Genomic DNA, 11,223 nt, shown 5'->3' with positions numbered 1-11,223 from the left:
TTTTTAAACATAATTGTATCGTATAATTTCAGTGCGGATACAGTAAATATACATATGTACTGTAAAGTAGATACGTTTGCAACAGCTCGGCATCTCTGCACTCCAGAGTGTTCACGTTGACCGATCTCGACGGAGTGTAGAAATTAACTGGAAAAAGATGTCGGATTCAAAGTAGGTGGAGCACTGGGTCACACTCCTCAATGATGAGGACAAATGGTAGTAAGGTGTTTAACAGCTGGTGCAAATTTTTAATGAGAGTTTGCGCTGGAAAGCTGGCAAACCTCCACAACAAAGACAAAAACACCTCTTTTTGGACAGATTTTGTTCAAAATGACTTCACAGCCGTTGGTTGGCTCAAAGTTGCACCAATGTTTATGCTAATAACTTTTGAACCATAAGGCCAAGAAACAAATTTTTTTTTTTTACTTTTCTTTTACTGCAATGAATTGACATTCAACAAATGTAAAAAATGTTTTGGGGGTGTTTGCTATCCGTTTCTGCATATCGCGGCGCCCACTCAGATCTCCCAATGGCCAGTCAACCCCTGATCAACGGCAAAGTGAATCGGCCCACCGGGAAAATGCCCGGTATGCCAGATTACCAGTCCAGCCCTGAGTTCAGCCATATACAGTATGTATGAATATATATGTATATCTGGTCTCCGTGAAAACAATCAGAGACAATGGTAACTTTAGCTGCATTAGCTGTGGAATCAGCTAACAAACACATTCGGAAAGGTGATTTGTAAACATTCACAAAATATGAAGTGCGATACTTACATCTTCAGGATTTAAAGCTGGAACACGAACAGTTGGAACTGATCCATGCTTGAGTACAAATTTTTTACAGTCCAGTGTAAAATTATTTGCACAAACATACACACATTGTATGTTTTGGGGCACATTTCCTTCAAAAACAAAACTTGCCGGGAGTACATGAAGACTCTTAAGTTCACTTTTACAGCCAACAACAGAACACTTATGACACTTACGAAGCTGATACATTATTCTTCTCACTCTATCTGCCCCAGTGCGGATAAAAATGGCGGACTGTGTGTAGACCACTCGGGAGGATCTATGATAAAAGGGTGGAGTCTGTCACCAGTCGTGGGCAAGGCCTGCTCAAACGTGACCTCACTTTAGAGCAGAAATGAAAACCATTCATTTTGACACACTGTTTTTGATTAATAGATGTATAAGAAAGTGGAGTGGGTGGACTTTTAACATTGTAGGGTGGTTGTGTACACACACACTGCTGACTCACATTTATGTACAAACACCATGTAATAGGTAATTTAAAATTAATGGGAGAAACTGGAAATCCTCCTTTCCTTGTCCCTCCTTATAGAGGTAAATGAGCCAATAACATCAGAGTTGGGAGACTTTTAACATGTATTCCACTACAGATTACAGAATACATGCAGTAAATTGTAATTTGTAATATTCGTTAGATTACTCAAGGTCAGTAACATATTCTAAATACTTTAATTACTTCTTCAGCACTGGTTGATTTTTTCACTTGTTTTGACTATAAAAACTCTGTCAGTAAGACTAAATACATGTTAAAAATACATTCTCTTAAAAACCTAAATATCTTATGCAGTGTTGTTTCTAAAACAAGATCAATCTAATTGATATTGTTTTAAGGATTTGTATATATTTTTAAAGGTAAAACAATACAAAAATTATTATCAAGTATATAATTTTTGCCCTAATATCAAAGGTCTTACTAGAAAAAAGAAATTATGAACTAATGTGAATTTTCTTGAAAAAAAAAAATATGATCGTGTCTGGTAACATGTGCATGTAAAATGGCTAGAAATAGCATTTTAGCTTAGCATAAAACTGACAATTTACACAAGGTTTATTTCTATTTCTTGTGCTCTAAACTTACTTCATACTTACTTCAAACTTACTTCTCTGTCTGCTCGTATGAATGTAACACATCATAAGAAAATGTTTCGCAGCTGTTCAAATGCACTTTGAATCACATCATTTATATGTATAAATGTTTTCTATCTGAAAGGACTGAACATTAAATGAAACAAATGACAATAAAATGCAAAGTAATCTCTTCAGTAATCAAAATACTTTTTGAATGTAACTGTATTCTAATGACCAATTATATAAATTGTAACTGTAGTGGAATACAGTTACTTATATTTTGTATTTTAAATACGTAATCCCATTACATGTATTCCGTTACTCCCCAACCCTGCATCCTTTAACTAGAGAATGTGCATACACATTAGCTGGACCAGCTTGAAAAATATATTTTATTTTAGCATGATCTGAACTAAAGAAGCACAATTTACTGTATATTTCTATTGGTGTCAGATCTGACTGCTTACAATATTTGATCCTAATCTTGACCAACCGTTCTGGAGATTTCAGTCTTTCCCTATTCAAGTTGACAGGAGCTGTAATTTTATCCCGCTTTTATTCATTAAAAATAGCATTCCCAAAGATGGCCGGCAAGTGGACTGACTTACCTTAAAAGTTGTTTTTATTATTCCCAACTCAGAAGAACTGTCAAGTATTTTGGTCAGTCATCTCTTCCTCCTCAACTCATTTCTAGATATATTTTTTTTGGTGCCTGCCAATCAGAAATGGCAGCTGATGAATAAATTAGGCTCACCCTCAGTAAGTCACACAAAGCTGTCTTGATAAGAGAGGGTGAGAACATGACCCTGTTGTTTTTGTTTGGGTTTCCAGACCAGTGTTGTCTTTCCTGGAGCTGCTTGTGTTACCGAGATATTCATTTCCCTTTCACAAGCACTGGATTGATGTCGGGGTCAAGCCGACTGTTTCCCCACTGTTTGTCTTTCAAAGACTTTGGCACCTTTGTCTGTTGTGGCATAATTTCTGCTTCATCTCTGTCTCTCTAGCATTGTCCTATACATTCTCTTTGCCATTTCTGTGTTCTTGTTTAGGCATTTATTTCAGCAGGGAAAATGTTTTTGCAATGTACAATCAGTATTTGATACATGTTGTAGAACAAATGTTTTATTATGGTAAAAATGTTCAGCTAAATTTATAATTGCCCTTTTTACTATAATACATTTTATTGTAAAACATATAAATAAATTAATGTTGTAACATTTTACATAAATGCCCCTTTTAATATTACTATGATAATATATTTTTGCTGCTTGTAACATAAATCATGAATTTATGCATTTATAGTTTATAGTCACCAACATTATATAGTAATGATAGTTCACCAAAAAATGAAATTCTCTCATTTACTCACCCTCATGCCATCCTAGATGTGTATGACTGCCTTTCTTCTGCTGAACACAAATGAAGATTTTTAGAAGAATATCTCAGCTCTGTAGGTCCATACAAAGCAAGTGAATGGTTGCCAGGCCTTCGAAGCTCCAAAAAGCACCCAAACCCTGCTGCAAATGGAAAACGGTAAATGGTCTGCACTTATATAGCGCTTTTTTTTAACCTTAGAGGTTACCAAAGTGCTTTACACTGTGTCCCAGTCACCCATTCACTCACACATTCATACACCAATGGCGGCAGAGCTGCCATGCAAGGCCCTAGCCTGCCATTGGGAGCAACTTAGAGTTCAGTGTCTTGCCCAAGGACACTTCGGCACATGGAGTTGTGTGGGCCGGGAATCAAACCACCAACCCTGTGATTGGCAGCCGACCCGCTCAACCACCTGAGCCACAGCCGCCCCACATAAGAGTAGATACTAATTGCACCCTGGTGCAAACAGTGTCAGAAACTATTTGCACCGATATTTAAATACTAACATACTGTATGGGCATCACTGCAGTGTTTTTATTGAGTTTATTCAGAGTCCCACAGACAAGCTACGTAAAACCCTACACCTAAACCTAACCTTAACCTTACCTTCCAAATGTAACCTTGGTTTTACTAGAGTAACCATGGTATTTTTGGGGTAAATTCACAGTAGCCACAAAATTAACCATGGTTACTGTATTAACAACATACACTCACCTAAAGGATTATTAGGAACACCATACTAATACTGTGTTTGACCCCCTTTCGCCTTCAGAACTGCCTTAATTCTACGTGGCATTGATTCAACAAGGTGCTGAAAGCATTCTTTAGAAATGTTGGCCCATATTGATAGGATAGCATCTTGCAGTTGATGGAGATTTGTGGGATGCACATCCAGGGCACGAAGCTCCCATTCCACCACATCCCAAAGATGCTCTATTGGGTTGAGATCTGGTGACTGTGGGGGCCATTTTAGTACAGTGAACTCATTGTCATGTTCAAGAAACCAATTTGAAATGATTCGAGCTTTGTGACATGGTGCATTATCCTGCTGGAAGTAGCCATCAGAGGATGGGTACATGGTGGCCATAAAGGGATGGACATGGTCAGAAACAATGCTCAGGTAGGCCGTGGCATTTAAACGATGCCCAATTGGCACTAAGGGGCCTAAAGTGTGCCAAGAAAACATCCCCCACACTATTACACCACCACCACCAGCCTGCACAGTGGTAACAAGGCATGAAGTATCCATGTTCTCATTCTGTTTACGGCAAATTCTGACTCTACCATCTGAATGTCTCAACAGAAATCGAGACTCATCAGACCAGGCAACATTTTTCCAGTCTTCAACTGTCCAATTTTGGTGAGCTCTTGCAAATTGTAGCCTCTTTTTCCTATTTGTAGTGGAGATGAGTGGTACCCGGTGGGGTCTTCTGCTGTTGTAGCCCATCCGCCTCAAGGTTGTGCGTGTTGTGGCTTCACAAATGCTTTGCTGCATACCTCGGTTGTAACGAGTGGTTATTTCAGACAAAGTTGCTCTTCTATCAGCTTGAATCAGTCGGCCCATTCTCCTCTGACCTCTAGCATCAACAAGGCATTTTTGCCCACAGGACTGCCGCATACTGGATGTTTTTCCCTTTTCACACCATTCTTTGTAAACCCTAGAAATGGTTGTGCGTGAACATCCCAGTAACTGAGCAGATTGTGAAATACTCAGACCGGCCCGTCTGGCACCAACAACCATGCCACGCTCAAATTTGCTTAAATCACCTTTCTTTCCCATTCTGACATTCAGTTTGGAGTTCAGGAGATTGTCTTGACCAGGACCACACCCCTAAATGCATTGAAGTAACTGCCATGTGATTGGTTGATTAGATAATTGCATTAATGAGAAATTGAACAGGTGTTCCCAATAATCCTTTAGATGAGTGTATATCTGTACTTGACATTTACCATGACCAAATCACCACTCAACATTTATATTTATTTCTTCTATTATTTTAAGTGGTATTAAATTAAATATTAAGAGTGGAATAAGGAAATCAGATGAGAAAAAGAGTGCAACAAAATGCAGATTCGAACCGCGGTCGCAAGTACAACAGTACAAATTCACACCTTCTTTACTCCCCATGCCACTACAGTGACATCTATTGCTTGGTTTGTCGTATATTCTGTGGTTCCACCAGACTATTTGCATGCAAATAGCTGCACTGTGTGGCAGATGCCACTTAAAAATAGACACTACATTAATTTAACGGCTGGAATCGTATGGATGACGTCACTGCTGACTCTCTGTGATTTTTGGAGCTTCAAATGTCTGATCACCATCCACTTGCTATTTAAGGACCTACAGAGCTGATACATATTTTCTATTTTTCTTCAAATGTGTTCTGCTGAAGAAAGAAAGTAATACACATCTGGGATATCATGAGGGTCAGTAAATGATGACCTATAATATTTGTATACTTTTAAAAATATTGGACACACTTTATATTAGGTGGCCTTAAGTACTATGTACTTAACCAATTAATACAATGTACTTATTATGCACATGCATGTTGTTGCATTGTAATTACATTTGTAGTTACACTGTTAATTTTACCCCTAATCCTAACCCAACACTTACCCCAAAACCTACCTCTAAACCCTTATCCTAACCCTACCCTTACCTCTAAACCTAAACCTACCCATACCTCAACCTCAGTAGCAGCAAATCTGGGAATTTGTAGTTACAAAGTAAATACATAGCATGTGTTAATTATTAGTACATACAATAGTAGTTAAGGCCACCTAATATAAAGTGAACAAAATATTTACTATACTATAAAAATATTTATTTATGTTTTATATTAAAATATAACATATATTCTATATTATATATTTTTATATGAAAAATATAATTTTTCCATCTTGTATGTCCAGTGAGTGTTAAAATGATAATAATTTGCTTATATCTGGAAACCCAAATATGAGATTCACCAGCTGCAATCATGTAAATGAATCCCTCTCCATAAATATTGATTTATGCATATTAGAGCCCAGTCACCACATAAAGGTTTTCGCCTCCAAACAAGGATCCTCTGTTTATGTAATTGACCTCAGTTGAATGAACTCTTTTAGAATCAGTCACGGTACTTTGAAACAATTGCAGCCTTCTTTATGCCACACATTCACTGCTAAGCTGATGAATAACTTAGCATATCTATTCTGTGATTGAAATGTAATCCTCTCTAGTGCATCCTTACAACAGGCCATTTAGCTGCTTCCAAAGTCAGTTGGTGGCAGTGTATTAAGTGACTAGCTTTTAAGGGGAATTGGTGATAGGAGTCCTCGACACAGTGCTGTTAGCATAATTAAGACCCAATTAATTAGCAGATGAATGCCTCTTAAAATCTGATGAGATGAGTAGGAAAAACAGAAAAGCTTTACATTTGAGATCTAGTATTCTCTTACTGTGCAAACTCAGTGGAAATGGGATAAACTCAGCAGAATGGCCACCATGTGAAATCCTGCTATAATACTTACAGGTAACTTTTTATCTTTATATTGTCACTCCCCAAAGAAAATAGCCCTTTCTGACCAAATATCCAAGTTACCCAGTGTTGCATCACAGACAATATGTAACGACAGAAAAAAATCCAGAGTGACTTTGCTGGAGGACATAAGTTCTGACACAGGCCTGATGTGTCAAAATGAATGCATTTGGTCCAATTACTGTTACAATATGTGTCCAAGTAAATAACATTTTACACAGTTTTAACTAACTGGCTGATTTTTGATTATACTTATACAACACTATTCTGATACTACACTCAAATCGCTTTACATGGTGAACAGGGTTTTCCTCAACCACCATGCTTACAGCATGCATTTTTTAAATGGATCATTGCATCAATCTCAAACCACTGGTGAACGGGAACCACAGCATCAACAATTGCATGAGGGATTCACATCGATCTCAAACCCCCGCTGATCAAAAACCACCACAGCAACAAATAATTGCAGGAAGTCATGGCATCTGCTTACATTATCACTTCGTTCATTGCATGCCACATGTTTACTATAGCTTCTTCCTTCAGCAGTGAGGGATTCATATGTGATAAATGTAAGGAATTAGTCAAACTGATGGAGAAGGTTAATGAGTTAGAGACATGCATCTGAACACTTCAGTGAGAAAGAGAAGCCGGTGGATACTGTTTCGGATGCGTTTAGTACAGAGAGCAACACACACACGCTTTGATTCCAGCTGTAGAGGCAGGGCATTTGGGTGATTTCTCGGCAACATACTCATAGGGCAAAGCCACACCACTTTTTACTCCTGTTAGGATTTCCAGAAGAGTTGAAATAGAGTTGTAGGGAATGTTGAACTAGAGTCTCCAGCCACAATTGTTAAATGCATTTTGGGTAACAGAGCATCTGATATCAGAACAAATTTACAAGTGCTGGCTAATGCTGGCTAATGTAGATTTTCTAAGATTATTATTCATGTCGGCACTAACAATGTCTGGCTTCGCCAGTCGGAGATCACTAAAAACAATGTCAGACACTATAATATGCTCTGGCCACCTCCCTGCTCATCATGGTGGTGAAGTTTATAGTTGATTTGTGTCACTGAATGGCTGGATGTGTGAGTGGTGTCCAGAGAATAGCATAGGATTCATAGATGATAGGAAGTGTTTATGGGGAAGACCTGACCTACTAAAGAGAAACGGACTCCATCCCTCCAGTGACGGTGCCACTCTCCTCTCCAGTAATATAGCTCATAGTCTTAATAGTGATAGTATTTGACTAACTGGGAACCAGGTCAGAAAGAAAACAAACTGGCTAATCCGAACGTCTGCTAGCTTTCATCCAAATCACTAATTGTAAATGAAATTATTACAGATCATAGTTTGGATTCTCTCTGTTTGACTGAAACCTGGATAAAAACAGATGAATATACTGTATTAGTTTAAATGAGTCTACTCCCTCATTTTATTGTTATAAACATGAGCCTCATCTGAAAGGTCGAGGAGGAGGTATTGCTACAATTTGCGGTGATATTTTCAGTGCTACTCAAAGGTCTGGATATAAGTTTAATTATTTTGAACAAAAAATCTAATGCAACAGTATTTAGACCAACAGGGCCATATTCAGAATTCCTTCAAGACTTTTCAGATTTTTTGTCTGACCTAATGGTTGCTGTGGATAGACCTTTAATCGACGGTGATTTAAACATCCAAAAAAGTTATTCAAATTATACACTGGGATTAGCATTTTTCGATATTCTCAACTCTACTGGGGTTAGACAAAATGTGACAGGTCCAACTCATCGGCAAAATCATACACTAGATCTAGTTTTGTCATATGGAAATTATATTGATAAAATAGAAATTCTGCCAGAGAGCGATGATATCTCAGATCATTACCTCATCTCTTGTATGCTGCACTTAGCAAAGATAAATCAATCTATGCAATGTTATCGTTCAGGTAGAACCTTTCTTTCAACTACTAAAGATAGCTTCACAAATAATCTTCCAGACTTGTCTCAAATACTCGGAATGCCAAAAAGTTCAGAAGAAATTGATGTTCTAATAGAAAATATGGATATAGTCTTCTCTAGCACTCTAGATAGTGTCGCACCCCTTCGATTAATGAAAGTTAAAGAGAAAAATCCTGCACCATGGTACAATGATCACACTCATGCTCTCAAGATAGCAGCTCGGAAAATAGAGCGTAAGTGGAAGAATACCAAATTTGAGGTATTTTGCGGCGCATGGAAGTAGTGGCTCTAACTACAGACAGGCTCAAAGACTGGCAGGTTTGCATATTTGAGCAAACACATAGAAAATAACCACAACAATCCTTGGTGTTTATTCAGTTCTGTGGCTAAATTGGTTATAAATAAAACTTCTATTGAACAGATATTCCATGGCGATGAATTTTGCCTGGCGTCAGACTCGTGCCATCCTTTTTTCTCGAGTTATCTGCATGTTGAACGAAGCAAGCCATGATTTCGCCTTGGGTCCAAGATGTTTCAGAAATTCTGGCAGGATGTTTTCGTATCCTGCAGCGGAGCCGTCCTTCACCGTGCGGAGCACCGCATCCAGTTCTGACTCTGTGAATTCCTCCGGGCAGTCACCCTCCAGTCCAACTGTCTTCAAGCGACAATACTGCCGCCACTCGTTGCGCACGGATTGTCGGTGTGGTTTTGACAGTGGACCTTGAGAAGGTGGCTGGCAATGGCATTTGGACTGACAGCTGGTCTGGACTGTACTGGTTGTCTTTGGGAGGCACCCAGTCAACGAATCAGGCTCCAGCTTTTCCGACTGGTGTGGGTGAAGTTGAGTTTTTCCACCGATTCTTCCCATCGGCTTCGTCTGGCAGCATCCAGGGATTCAATTAGGTGGTCGGCAAAGTCAGGGTTTCCAGACCCTTTGTAAGGAGAGCTTGGCATTCAACATCCAAGTACGGTGTGTAGACTGGCCTACAGCCAAGGGGGATGGCTGCAGTAGCAGCACTGAAAATTGCTCCTTGGAAGTGTTGGTAAGCATCCACAATTGGGATACAGCGAGAAGGAATGGTTACAACACTTCTCTCCAGCTTGATACTGTACAGATCCCAGTCGGCTTTACGGAGGTTCCAGTGCTTCTTGGCCGAGCCATGGAGAATCGGCAGTTGGAGTCCAATGTGGATGAGCAATGGTCTGTGCTGGTTATGAGGGAAGTCTTCCAACAGCATCTGGCTTGCTGGTTGGGGGTGGTCACCGCTCGATGTGAGCCAACACAAGTCTGGTTAATAGTCCTTTTTCCATCTTGCCGAATGGAATGTACCACGTTGCTTGGCATCATGGGTCAGAGCGAGTTCACTGTTGGATGCCCATTCTGCCAAGGCCTCTCCGTCCTCGTCTGGTTCTGAGTAGCCCCAGTCAGGGTGATGAAGTCGCCCGCATATGCCGCGGGATGCACGAGAGCTTGAAGCACACCTTGGTCCCAGCCCTGACTGGGAGGTTTGTAGACATTGGCGTCTCCGAATCCTCCAACCTGAACGATGTCACAGAAGTGTGATGAAGAGACTGGGGAAGCATCCGCGACATCACTGTGAACATATGTTGCACGGCCGAATCTGGCATCTGGTGTTGCCGAGATAAGATCAAATCCTCCAATGATGTAGCGCCCTGCTAACTGGTCTGCTATCAACACTGTGACGGTGGGCTATAGTGCTGATGAGTGTTCATTTGGCTGCAGACAGCCCCTCGACGTTAAGTTGTAGAACTTTAAGTGCCGGTCCAATGGCTTGAAAGTCACTGCACACTGGCTCGTCGGGATCTGCTGATGGTTGTGGCACATGACCGGGATTCATTGCTGGAATTCGGTCTGCTGGTTGGATCATTGCAACTTCAGATCCTGGCTGGAGACCAGGTTGGAGTTGACAGGGAGCGCGACGTGAACGTCCAATGCTCCCCATTCCATCCTCTAAACAGGTAAACACAACATAAAATACAGAATCGGTTATATAAATTAACCCCCCACCCCCCCCGAACATATGAACAATGAAAGTTGTGTGTCCAAAACATAAATCTCTGAATCCTCAACCAAAATTCTTGTATCTTAACACATCCCCCAAAAACATGGGTTGTGTCCCCAACTTCTGATTGGTATCTCCAGCAGGTGGGTGGGTCTTTAAGAACAAGTCTATACAATCTAGAGGGTGTCCAATATAATCTATGTAAAATCTAAAATTGCATCAGATGCACCATTGAATCGCTAGATGTAGACGTGACTTTTTTTTTTTTTTATTCTAGCCCACACTCCCTCCTCCAATACCAATTTAAAATCTCTCTCACATAATGTCTTTTGGGCAGTTGAAGCTCCGTCCCCCAGACTCTGGATTAGCATGGAGTAATATACTGAAGCCTCATGACCTTTTCAAAAAGCAGTAATCACCACTTCTATAGTATCTGCTCTTTTTTTGGGGGTGTATGCTA

This window comes from Xyrauchen texanus, chromosome 38 (assembly GCF_025860055.1).
Source record: "Xyrauchen texanus isolate HMW12.3.18 chromosome 38, RBS_HiC_50CHRs, whole genome shotgun sequence".
Taxonomy (NCBI): domain Eukaryota; kingdom Metazoa; phylum Chordata; class Actinopteri; order Cypriniformes; family Catostomidae; genus Xyrauchen; species Xyrauchen texanus.
The sequence above is the reverse complement of the archived record's forward strand: the minus strand, read 5'-3'. Positions refer to the sequence as shown.